General features: G+C 41.9%; 1 protein-coding gene and 1 long non-coding RNA gene across 6 annotated transcripts in view; one reads left to right on the top strand and one right to left on the bottom strand.

Annotated features, from left to right (window-relative positions):
* Positions 1-12912, bottom strand: part of SPATS2L (spermatogenesis associated serine rich 2 like) — a 166608-nt gene that overhangs the window by 86162 nt on the left and 67534 nt on the right. Inside the window, exon 1 of one of the 5 annotated variants that reach the window (XM_007190487.3) lies at positions 8368-8571. The exons of the other annotated variants lie outside the window; for them this stretch is intronic. The gene's annotated coding sequence lies outside the window, so the exon portion shown is untranslated. Of the gene's footprint in view, positions 1-8367; positions 8572-12912 lie in introns of those variants that run through there. 5 annotated transcript variants of the gene reach the window in all.
* Positions 8224-10654, top strand: LOC102997567 (uncharacterized). The gene is made up of 3 exons (XR_451776.2): positions 8224-8370; positions 8674-8815; positions 9785-10654. It is a non-coding gene; the product is annotated as an uncharacterized LOC102997567 (long non-coding RNA).

The raw sequence follows: 12912 nt of genomic DNA, 5'->3' as shown, positions 1-12912 counted from the left end.
CTGCATACTCAACCCCCAGTAGGACAGCTCCTTCCCATATACTCTGCAAAGAGTGCCCATCCCACTGGATACACCTTCCATTTAAATAACTCTTCCCAATGGTAAATTCTATATCCTCTGCCTTGGCATAAGGGAGACAGTAAATAATGCTAGCTGGCAAATAATGTCTGAATTTCATTCTTATTATTCTTGCCCCTGAGAGTTACTAGTAAAAGACATTAGGATTATTTTCTGATTATCCATAACAGTGAATAGAGACGGTATGTGAAGTATAAGGACAAATAATCAGGTGTTTTTGTTTACAAGCCATAGATGTGAAACCTTTGATCAGTCATCACAATGCCTGCAAGATAGTCTATAAGCATGATATCTGAAGACATTTGAATGGTTGATTTTCTTATTCAAATGGAAGTTCTGGCATTATGTAAACATACACTGCATATACATAGATTTTTCTACATGTGACAGTGTATGCACGTGTGTGAGAGAATGAGGATGGGGAAGACAGAGAAAGAGACACAGGCTGCAGCTATGGAGTGAGGAAGGCTCAAAGGAGACAGCAGCACTTGGGGCAATTTGTTAAGATGGATCTGAGCCACAATTCCTCTCATTAGACTGGATTAGCTACATCTTCTGGACACATCTACTCCTGCCATTATAGATGTGTGAAATCTGATAGAAAAAGCGTTTTGTTTTTGTTTTGCTTTGATGTCTAGGATTTGGGTGTGCAGCATTTTCTAAAGCTGGAGTGTTACAATCTATAGAGAAATCAGGGAGGAATTCCACAGAGGACAGAAAATTTCTGAGATCTGAGTAAGTGGCAGTAACTGAATGGTGAGCTAGATTCATAGGAATATATATATTTCCTTGGCAACTCCCTTTCTCATTGCTTTGGCGTCTAAGTCAAGGAAGACTCTTCTTTGGTTGTGATGCCAGTAAGATTGATTACAATATTATTTTTTTTGTGGAAGGAAAAGGCTGGCTGTGAGAGTAGAATGGGGCTATTACAGGTTTCTCAGATGGGAAGATAAGATAAAAATAATTTGTAGGGAGCTCTTCTTTGTCCATTTTACTCTTTCCCCCCCCCCCCCTGTGTGCTATCTCTACAGGCAATTCCTTCCAGCTGGATTCCTATGGTCTTTGCACATCAAGGCTTTCCACTGGCTGGTATGTAACAGAGAGATTGGGAAATCAGCTACAGCTCCAGTTATGGAAACTAAATGAAAGATTTCAATATAAATAGAAAATAAATCTGATTTGCCTTAAGAATTAAGAATTTAAGTGGCTAGATAGTTAAATTGGGTTCTATTGATAAGGAGAAACAACAGGGACAAGGTTGACCTTCAGTGTCAAAGGCCCTTCCTGAGTGTCCACACCTCAGATTGGCACTAGCCCTTCCAGAATATTCAGAAGCACACCTCGCCCTGGCATGGCATCACATGCCCATTACCTTTCCTCTGACTCCCTCGCCCCTAGGAAAATGAAACTGTGCTGTGCCCCTGTTCTTCTGGGATTCTGTTCTCTGCTATGAACTATATCGGGACAGCCAGATCCATTTAATCTGAATCTTAACTGCTTAACTTAAATAGTTAAGGAACTTTTCCTCTAAGAAACAATATATTGTCACCTCCTCCTAAATGACAGGCCCAGAGTTCAGCAACTTGAAACTCCATCCCTCAAAGTTGCAGACCCCCTGGGTTAACCCGAGAAGCCTTTGATGCTGTGAGTGAGTTGACATGTTTGGGGCCAACGGACCTCCTATTTCCTTCTCATCACGCTTGGTCACCATGCTTGATGGTCTATCTCTAACATAGCTTGATCTCGAGAGCTTTAAGTCCATAAGAAAGGTACAACGATCTCTGACTTCTTGGGGAAGAACCTGGTTTCTAATTCCTATTATCACTACAATTCTTCTTAGAACAGACCAATTACTGGGGCCTAACTATTCAAATCCACACATACATGTCCCATGCATATAAATAATCAATAGAAAATGAAGAAAGCCAGAAATACAAGTCCTGATATTGGTGCAACATTTTAATAGCTTAGGTATTGTTTGAAATTTTTTCCCTATAATTACACCTCAGTTTTCAGTAATAACATTACAAATATACATATACATCAACTAAGTTTTACATATATCCTAGAGAAAAATAAAGATCAAGGAAACTGTTGACTGAAATTTTATTTATGAAATCTCAGATTGATCTCTCACCTCAGTTTAGATATATGTTCTGTAGTCAAAAACTTATTAGGAAAGATGTCAATCCCAAAGAAAAGCATTTCACCATTTATCACCAATATATCATCTATACACATCTCCAGTGTAAAATTAATAATCCACAACTATAGTTACCATCAAACTGAACTTACTTATGCAAAGATCTTAATATGCATTAATGCTAGTCAGAAAATCTATTAGTTTGTAAAAAAGAGAAATATTCTTTATGAAAAATACACCTGAATAGTGCAAATTCCTGCACATACATTTGTTTCACTATTTCTAATTAATACAATTCAGAGGAGTTTAATATGTACCACAATCTGATCAACTACCAAACTTGGAGTTTAAAAAAGATATGTATATGTTTATATTTCTCATGCAATCATATAAACTATAAAAAGTTAAAACAGTATATTGAAATGCCAGTTGCTTTCTGATTTACCAATCTCCATTTTCCCTCCTGTTTCACTATGTAGACAGTAATAAAGTTTCACTTTTGTTTCTCTGAAACCTATTACTGCTCTTAGACTGCCTTTCCTGTTCTCAGGTGTCATATCACTTTTCTTGAAAAGAATTCAGAGAGCCAGAGGAAATACGTAAGACAAAATTTAAAATAATGATTTTAACAATTTTTTTCAAGGTCATTTATGCAAAGTTTTCCCATGATATATAAAAAACATAAAAATAGAGAATGCCAGTTGGTATGGGGGGGGGGGGGGAGATGGAGGCCAGAAAAAAGAAACTTCCTCGGGTCATTTTCTTGCAAAGTCAGATGTGAATGCGGCTGGTCTGAACCAGAATGTCCTGGGAGCGTAAAATACATCCTGGATTTCAAAGGCTTGCTACAGAAAAGGAATGTAAACTGTCTCAATAGATTTTTATGTCAATTGTGTGTTGAAATGATAATATTTGACATGTTGAGTTAAATAAAATATAACATTAAAATTAACTTCACCCATTTCTTTTTACTTTTTTAATGTTACTACTAGAAAATTTTAAATGGCCTATGTTGCTTACATCATACTTCTACTGGAAACTGCTGTCCTAGAGCAGTGGCTCTTAAAGTGGGATTCCCAGAGAAGCAGCAAGAGCAGCATCTGGGAACTTGTAAGAAATGTAAATCCTCTGCCCCTCTCCAGAAGGACTGGATCGGAAGCTCTGGGAGGGGGGCACAGCAGTCAGTGCTCTAACCCGCCCTCCAGGGCATTCAGACCCACGCAAACCAAACTGTGAGAACCACTGCTTTATAGTCTCTGGCCTGGGAATATTAAGAATGGGCCACTTCCTTGATCCCAATCACCACACGCAACAAACAGATTCTCCAGATGCCTGGATAGATAAATGGGTGGGGAGCTAGTTTCTTTAGGGAATGGTCTTTTCACCAACATATTAATAATAATAATAATAATATGGAGCACTTAGATTGTGCCAGGCACTCTGCTAAGTGCTTGACACATATTTATCCATTTAACCCTCATACCCCCATAAAGTAGAAACTGTGATTATCTTCATTTCATACACGTGAAAGCTGAGGCACAGAGATTCAGTAACCAACCCAGGGTCCCACAGTAAGTGGCAGGGCCAGGACTCAACCCCAGGCAGTCTGAAGCTCTGGAGCCCAGAGCCATTGTGCTGATAACACCTCAAAAGCATCATAAACAAGTCATGGGGCTCACTGTATATGAATTGCAGTAAGAACTCTGCAAGGAGAATAAAACCGGTCCCAGGCGCTGCCTTCTCCAGCCGGGCAGGCATGTGATGTATGCTTTGTACATTCGCAGGGCACACAGACTGCAGAGCAAAGCACTAGACTCTCACAGGAATGGGAGGGAATGTACCTGTTATAAAGAGATGGCTGTTTTCCTGCGGCTTCTGCCTCAGATGAGAATGTTAGAAGCTTCATTTAGTGGGCCCTTGACCAACAAGCTGCTTTCCTGGTTCTGCAATGTTGCCCAGAGGCTCCACGACATTCCAGGGTCTAATGTTTAACTACTCCATCTTTCTAAGTTAAAGTAATTAAAGTGTCTCTGTATTTGATTTTGGTACAGCCTAGACAGTGTTGTGATCACATAGATCCTGAGACATTTTCTCACGGCTGCCTCAGAGAGGAAGAATCGGGACTGATCTTGCAGGGAGGAAGTCAATTATGCCATGTGATTGGAGAAGTAGCAAAAAGCCTCTCCGTCAAAACAGAGCATCCCACAGTCTCCCAGAGAGCCAACTCCTAACCTGGGGAAACTTCTTAAGAGATGTGTACATTTTTACTCAGCTTATGGATTACTACCACCTCTGGAAGAAAGTGCAATTTCACACATTAATTTATTTCATTCTCTACTGCCATCATTTGGCCCTTAGCAGAGAGTGGTGCTCTGAGGGAATGGGAAACAGGACAGGGAAATTTTGACAGAGAGCTTGGGGAAGCCTGCACATCTGTCTATGTGGGCCACCATTTGTCCTGATGGAACATCTGAGTAAAGGTTCTAGATTGTCAGAGTATAGCATGAGGGCCTCAGGTATTCAGTTGCAGAAAAAGAGATTGGAGTTGTAGGGGAAGAAAAATAAGTTTCCCTCTACCCTTTGAGTTCTTAGCTGGGACCCCTGCAATAAAAGATGAATACGTGAAAAACAAACAGATTAACATGTATATCTCACATACACATGGGAGATACTCAGGGAAAAATGAAGAACTCCCCCGAGGTGGCCTAGAATTCAGGATTAAATACCATCTTAACAGGAAAAGCAGAGGGGAGAGTAAATGACTTTTAGGAAAGACGAATGAGCCCTTAGAAGAACAGATGGAGGTATGGTAGCTTGTGACAAAGTCTGCTGAGTGTGGTGTCCATTCTCTAGTCTCCCCTCCTGTGACGGAAGTCAACATCCTCCCTGGTTGGTGAAACTCCCGGGGAGGGAATTTATGACAACTGAGCTCCTTTTGGACGATCTGTCTTTAAGCAGAAAAGGGGAGTTCAGAGAAAGCCTCTTCCTGCATTTGCTGTTTTTCAAGTGCCCACACCTCACAATAATCAATACGCCAAAGCGGCATATTTGGGGTACCATGTCCTGAACCACCACTGCCGTATTTTGGGGTGGCATCTTCTCTAGCCGTCAGAGCACAGGACCTCTGTGGTCCTTTTCAGCTCTCAGGTATTCAAGTCTGTAAGGGCCCTGGGGGTGATGCAAGTACTTAGTAGCCAGAGTAGCTGAAAGCTGAAAATTCACCTTAAAAAAGATGTGGGTGCTGTCTCCCATGTACTAGGCTATTTCTCTGTAAAGATCACCTTTAAACTGGTCAAGGACTAACTGTCCAGTCCCCTAAGCACAGTCAAGGGCACTTACATGCCAGCTGGAGAGGGAAACAGTGCTCTCTCTATAAAACTGGGACTTTGCCTAAATGTATCAATAACGTCATATAGGTTTTCTGTTGCTTAACTCTTCCATTGCCTAATCTTCTCTGTCTTCCATTTTGTGTCCTCTTCCCTTTCACTCCTACCTTAGCTGTTCCTTACCTGGCCTTGTAATTACTGAGGTCTCTCGTAATCTAAGTACTTTAGCTCTTTCTTCTGTGGTTTAATTCCCACAGTTTAATAAAGGTTCTTGTGCAGTGCCTTGCTCCTTGGAGGAAAGTTGCTTTAATTATTGGGAATGAAGACACATAAACAATGAAACAGAGAATAGTGACTGAAATATGAATTTCATATGAAGACTCTTACCTAAACTTTTTTGTTTAATTTGAAGGGGGAAAAAAAAAATCTCAAGGTTGCATTTTTATTCAAAGACACTTCAGTGTACTAAACCCACTGTTAGAACAACTTCATTGAAAAGCATTTTAAGGGCAAATGTCAGGGAAAAAAATTTCACATTTAAAAGCCCTGTCTCTGCCCCTTTTGAAAAGCAGCGTTAGCCTTTGGTTTAGAAATGTCACTGCCTACTAAGTTCTTTGTGGGGGGAAGAAAGAAAATTGAATGTTTTCTTTAAACAGGTCATTAACAGTCAATACTTGCTCGAAAAATCCTGCTTCCAGAGGCAGATAAAAGCTTCCAATCACTTAGGATATCACTTGAGCACATCTAGGGCAAGATGTGCTGATGCAAGTTTCAGACCTTTATGAGAGAATGTCTTGACTCAACAGCCCCGAGTACTCGCGTAGGAAGCAGAGTCATCAGGACTGTGCACCCTTGGACACGCTGCACACACAGAGTCGGCCGGGAAGAGCACACCGCACACTTTACGGCAGGCCCGGCTTTGCATTTTCCATTTTAGAACCGGCACACGCGTATGAATGAAGATTAACCATTTTTGCATAAAGTGCCAAACCACCTCCCCAAGGCAGCAGAATGCAAATGGGCGGAAAAGAGCAAAGGACAGCTAAAATAAACGCGCAGATCTCAGGCACCGCGAGCACAGGGGGAGGGCGCATGGCAGGCTCTATTAGCATTCATCTGCGGCCTGATTTCTCTATTTAATTTGAAATTATTTCATTGCATAGGTCTCTGACAGCTCGAGAATATAAATAAATGCCTTTTTCTAAAAGTGACCCGATGTTGGCTCCTGGAAGGCTCTGCCTCTGATTGCTGGGCTTTCAAGCAAACATGTGTTTCCATAGAGATGTGGGTGACCCGGGGCCGAGGCAAGTACCCACTTGTATCAGCAATTCAATTATGCTCAGTTCTTTTAAGATGCGATGATGTCAGCTCAAGTCTTTAAAACAGGCCTATCCTCAGAGATGCCTCGGGAAAGGTGAAGTGGCCAGCGTTACAAGGTTCGGAAGAATAAATTCCACTCTCTCCAAGCATGCCATAATAGGCTCTCTCCCTACAGATCACACCGCCTTGCCCACCATCCCCTACTGCCCGCCTGCAGAACAAATCCCAAACTCCAGAGGGGTTTAGACAAAAGACTAAGCACAGTTCTCCTTCACACCCCTGAGCACCAAACTACCTCACACCAACTCCCCAAATGTTGAAAAGGAAATACCATGCCTTCTTTCTTTTTTTTCTTTTCCCCCAGCTCTTCAACCAGCTATGGCAATTCCTACACAAAGGGCAATGTTTTTTATTAGTATGTGACAAACATTTACTAAACACCTACAATGTGCTGGGCTCTGTGGGGAATGCTGGCAATGGTTACAAAATACCACTTATGCAACTCTTGCTGTATACCCGGCACCTTCCATGTATGAACTCATTTAATTCTCATAAAGACCTTATGGAGTATGTCAGCCCTCATTTTATAGAAAAAGAAATGCCAGCACAGAGAGGTGAGCTACTCAAGTCACACTGCCAGTAAGTGCCTGAGCTGAGATCTGAACTTGGACCTCCTGACTCCAGGGCTCCTGCCCCCAAAGAAGCTTAAACCCTCTGATGGAGACAGATATACAAGCAAAAACACAGAAAAGAGGAGGTGGGGAAGGAAATCAGCGTGTGGACTCAGGAAATTAGACTTGGAATTGACCTGCTTCAAGGCTCGGGGCAGAGCAATGCTGGTGCTGTGATCTGCCCGGCTAGCCAGTCTCACCCCAGAGACTGGGCTCACCAGAGGGTTAGAGGTGGGCTCGCAGTTAGAGGGGGTGGGCTGGAAGTGGAGGTTGTATATTTTTTTTAAAGTTTTTACAGCATATTTTGAAGGAAAACACTGATATTCATCTCCAAAGAAAACATGCACTGTGGTTCTGCACTATAGCTCTGGCCTGGCAAAGAGAAATCCTGACAAAACCTGGCAAACAAAAGCTCTACGTTCACAGCCAACTCTGGGCAAGCGTGCTCATCTGTCATGGAATAAACACCTGGTAAAGGAAGCCACCATCTCTCCTGAGGATATTCTGGTTTCAAAAATCTCTGTTCTAAGGAACTCACAATATTCCTGGTTCATTAAGCCAGAACCCTCCTAGTAAACATTTAATGGTTTTCTCAAAGTATTAGAGCAAGTCAGGTCCCTCCTACTTCCTTGAAACGTCCGTCACTGGCACTGGCTGAATCAAAACAGTCTGTGATGTTCTAACTTACAGGCACTGGCGTTTGCTGGGAGAGCAGTGCCAGGCAACTAAGGCAGAAGAGAACTACAGGCAGCCAGCCCCTCTCACGCCTCCTCCCCCCACCCAGTACTACTGCTCCTAAGCCTTTCCAACAAAATCCACCTCGACTCACTTGGTAAGGTGTCCTGGTGTTCCAAATCAGGGCTTCCAGCGCACGTCTTGACTGCCTTTCTCGATAGACAGATAAGCCCTGTCCCGGAACTGGCCACCTTTATCAACTTGCTTTTACTGCGTCCAGTTAAGTCATCTCAACAGCGAGGCAGCCACGTGGAGTCAGAGACCGGGGGTGGGTAGCAGGATCCTGGGTGTGGCCGAGGGGTGGGCTGGTGGCTGAGGCCACTTGAGGCTCGGAGGGACTCACCTACTTCGAAAATACTTGTTTCCTTTTTGTAAAACTGCCCTGTGCTTTTGCCTTCAGGCCCCTGGTAGCGAATGCCCAGTTCTTCATTCTTCTCCTCTTGGGGAACGCATAGCTGTAAGACTGAACTTGTGAACTTTACACGGACTGCCCCGGAGGCTAAGAGACAGTATGGGCTGGGACCGCAGTCATCGTTCCAAAGGTCAGTTCCTGAGAATGGGAGTCAGCTAAGGGCTTCTAATCTTCCAGTGACACCAGTACAGGCAGATCAATCAATTAGCAAACATTCCTAGCACTGCACCCTGAGCCTTACTCTCTCCCCTCCCCATTCTAAAACCTGTTCCTGGTTCTAGACCTAACCAGAGGCATCTGCTGGCTAATTTTACACTAAATGAATAATGTACTACTGTGTCCAGGGGTATATACATTTTATTAGGGGTCATGCCCTCACCCAAAGGAATGAAGTTTTCATGGTGAATTTCACCAGGGAGAAGCTAGTGTGAGGAGCATGGGAGTGGGGATAACCATTGTGGGGCAGAATGGAGAAGGCCTGTCAGGCCTATGCCACCTACAGTCACCTTAGTCCTATCTATGTTTGCTGGTTTGATACTTAAAAAAAAATTAACTCGTAAATTCAACATGTTCTTAGAAAGGCACTATTTCTCTTTAGGGTCAGGCCTCTCACCCACCATCTCGCTAACCACCCACAGGCAGTCAGCCCGGGAGCCCCTATAGCCAGCCCTGTGGCAGAGACATCTGCATTAATTACTGTGCCTCTGTCACCACCACACAGGATCTTGGGCCCCCAAATGATGGCAAACAGGAACCACTGCCCATTTCTGCTATTCAGATTCTTCCTTATCCTCTTATGATAGAAAATAAGTAATTACAATTTGCCAAGTTTGAATCTCAACTCTGCCTTTTACTGGTCTGGGGATTTGAGCAAGTTATTCAACCTCTCTACATCTTCATTTCCTCATAGGTAAACTGAGAATGATTATAGTAACTACCTCATGGGGTAGTAATTTGGATGAAATGAGTTCATATTTGTAAAGCGATTAAAACAGTGCTTAGCACACATTACGTGCTATAAAATAAATATAAATAAATAATCTCATTCGATTCCTCCATAGCTTATGTGGTTGCTTTCCCCTCCATCCTCATTTTGCAGGTGAGAAACTAAGGCGGAAGAAGTTATGGTCATGCATCTAGCCAGTGATGGAACTGGCCCTTGAAACACAACCTTCTGACCACAAGTTGCCCTCACCTGGATACACCTTTCCCTCACCATGGACACTGCCACCTTAAGGGAAGCCTAGGGCAATTCTAGAGAGGTGTGGATGGCAGTCCTAGGCTGAGGCCTGACTGCAGCACTGCTGAGATGGGTAGAGACTTCCAGGGCTCAGTGTCCTCAGGGCCATTTGTTTATCATGTTCTTAAAATTTCAGCACAGGCAAAAGTGAATCCAAGACTATAATACCTCTTCCTTGTAGAATGGCTCAGAAACCCATGCCAGGTCACGGTTTCCTGTCTTATGGCTACCAGATGTGGTCAGTGCTCTAGTGACCAAGTTCACAGCTAAGGTACTTGTCTTTAGAAGACAATAAGCAGTTATAACATGGAAAGAACAAAGTTCAAATAAGGTTTTAGAGCTAATAACAGAACAGCCTAAAAATTACAAAATCTCCTTTCCTACGTGCTGATTTCAGGTAATTGTATCAAGATGGATAAAAAGAGAGAATTAACATGATTTTAATGCCCTTGAATTTATTCTAACGCAATCACAGATAAAAAAACTCATTTTGGCCATTTTATGATATGGTCAAAATTCTAGAGGTCATATTCACTGCCTTAGTGAATTTTATTTCAATTTCTAGCTATAATAAAAAAATAGAAATTCATCACCTGAAATATATGCTGTTTTGGGGAAATTAATAACTGTTTTTAAAGTGCTTCAAATATATGAGATATTAATAGATTTAATGAATCACAAAAAGAATTTCTTCCTTTTAAAAAGCCTGTCTCTGATCAATTCCACTTCTCCTTTCCCTTTTCCAAAGTACCTAGGAGAGTGCCTTTGACCTTTTAAATGTTCAATAAAGACATGTGGAAAAAGAGGAGTGAATGTCCTCTCATTTTATTTTTCCTTTCTTGGTTTCAGTGAGTCTTCAATAATTTATTCCCCAGGTTTCAACATCTAGTACTGGAGTATCACTTTAAATGCCACCATTAAAACCAGCATTGTCAAATGCTGCTCTAACCACATCACTTTACACACCCTCCAATCCACTCCTTCTCCTCCTCCCCCCATATGTCCAACCCAGCAGTGTTTCAGTCATTCTCAGAGTCAAGGTCGAATCATGAGCGCTGAAGCCCTCTACAACCTCCTGTATTGGACCCCACGTAGCCCATGTCTTTAACCAGGTAACCTCCCCAACGTCTCCTACTTATTTTATTTCTTAACTCAGAGCCTTGTATTCAGGATAATCAGGTCACTAGGCTAGCCCTCTAGTTCCCCTGCACCAAAGCCTATGCTCTGTCTGAAAGAGATAGGCCGAAAATGTATCTTTTCTGTGGAATATGAGGGGAAAAAAGTGGTTTCCAACCCAAAGCTAAACACATTTAACCACTAACCTCACCAATATATACCCTGTAACTCCACCTATAGATAGGATTTTTATTGCTGTTGACACCCTTATGCACTCTATAGGTTCTTTGTAAACCTTCTCACGACCTGTCTGCTTATCCCTTTAGTTTACAGCAATCAAAGGCCTGCCTGAAAGCATACACCTTGCTCTGAGTCCCAGCCTGACCTATGGCTCAACTCACATTGGGGGAAGTTTGGAAGGTACCAAAGGCTTATGATGGTCTATAAGCCATAGCAATATGTAGTTTAATCTCTTCCAAATCATTTTTCTAAAGATTGAATGAATCGAAACTGGTTTTTGTACAGAAGTTCAAATATTGTACAGGTCTCTCAATTAAATATAATACCATATATTATTTCCCTTTGGAAGACTTTCTGTTAGTCATCCAATCTCCTTTAAAGCAGTTTTGAGGTGTAAATGTATTAGGTTTTGATCACTTGTCTGATGAAAAAGATCCATCTCTCACAGCCTTGATTCCATTTATACCCATTCTTGGCAGACCGATAGAGACAAGCAATCAGGGTTGTCTGGTTTTGTACACGAATGTTAAAAATTTCATTACCTAGCTGTAGAACACGTCCTTTGAGTGTGCTTTCCATAGGTGGAACTGCATGTGCAGGGGTGTCCCTGTGTGTGTCCCTGTGGGAAATAAGACTCAATGCCTATTCTTGATGCGTGTATATTGTGGGGCATGGGGGATGTCAGAGCCAAGAGAAATAAGAATCTTAAATCATTCTGAAATGACTACAACCATATTTATAAAAGGGGCTTCTCGATGGGTGAGATGGCTTTAGTTCAGGTGGGTTAATCAGAGAAGGCTTCTAGGAGGAGGTGTTCTTTTGCACTGCATTGAGGCAGTATTGCCAATGATGGTAATGCCATTTCCAGTAAGAGAAAGAGCAAAACTGAAACCTCTCTGGTGGAAACAAGTAAGTCATGCATGAGATCAGAAAGAAAACCCACCTGCATAGTGCACAGAAGTCATTCAACAAATATTTACTGGGCGTCCACTATGTGCCTTGACTAGGTGCAATGTGTTAACTAATTGCAACGCAGTGTAATTTTAAGATCGGCTCCTGAGGGAGATAAGGTTAGCAGGCAGTAAGTAATTAGATGACATCAGAAGGCAGTATGTGAAAAGGTGTTAATGGTTTGGTTTCAGTTATACACTTGTCCTGTTCATAATACAGCAAAGAGTTAACATCCTTCTTTCGTTCTCCTTTTAGCGAATGCGAGAGTTCCTGCTCATCCAACACCACACCAACTCCCCATCCCACCACACTGTCATTTTTGGTTACAAGGTTCTGAAACCAGACCCTATAGTCTCTGTTATTCTTGACATGCTGAATCAAACACTGAAGTTTTTTTTGTTTGTTTTTTTAGCTATTTTAACATAATTCTTTGTCCTTACAGTTTTATAAAAACATAAGCTTTAATCTGACTAATATTAAAGGCCCCAAAACAAATAAAAGCTATGAAGCTGAGTTTCACTTAGCTCTAGGAGAGAAACTCATAAATTACATTAAAGACTTCATTTGGTTTTATTTTTTACCTGGAAGATGACCAACAGCTAATATTATGTAATTTACCAAACTCAGTCTTGAAAAAGAGATAACCAGACACTGAAAAGACATTCCTGTTGTTTTACTAA

The sequence above is a fragment of the Balaenoptera acutorostrata genome, chromosome 8 (assembly GCF_949987535.1).
Source record: "Balaenoptera acutorostrata chromosome 8, mBalAcu1.1, whole genome shotgun sequence".
NCBI lineage: Eukaryota > Metazoa > Chordata > Mammalia > Artiodactyla > Balaenopteridae > Balaenoptera > Balaenoptera acutorostrata.
This window is presented reverse-complemented; position numbering and strand designations above follow the sequence as displayed.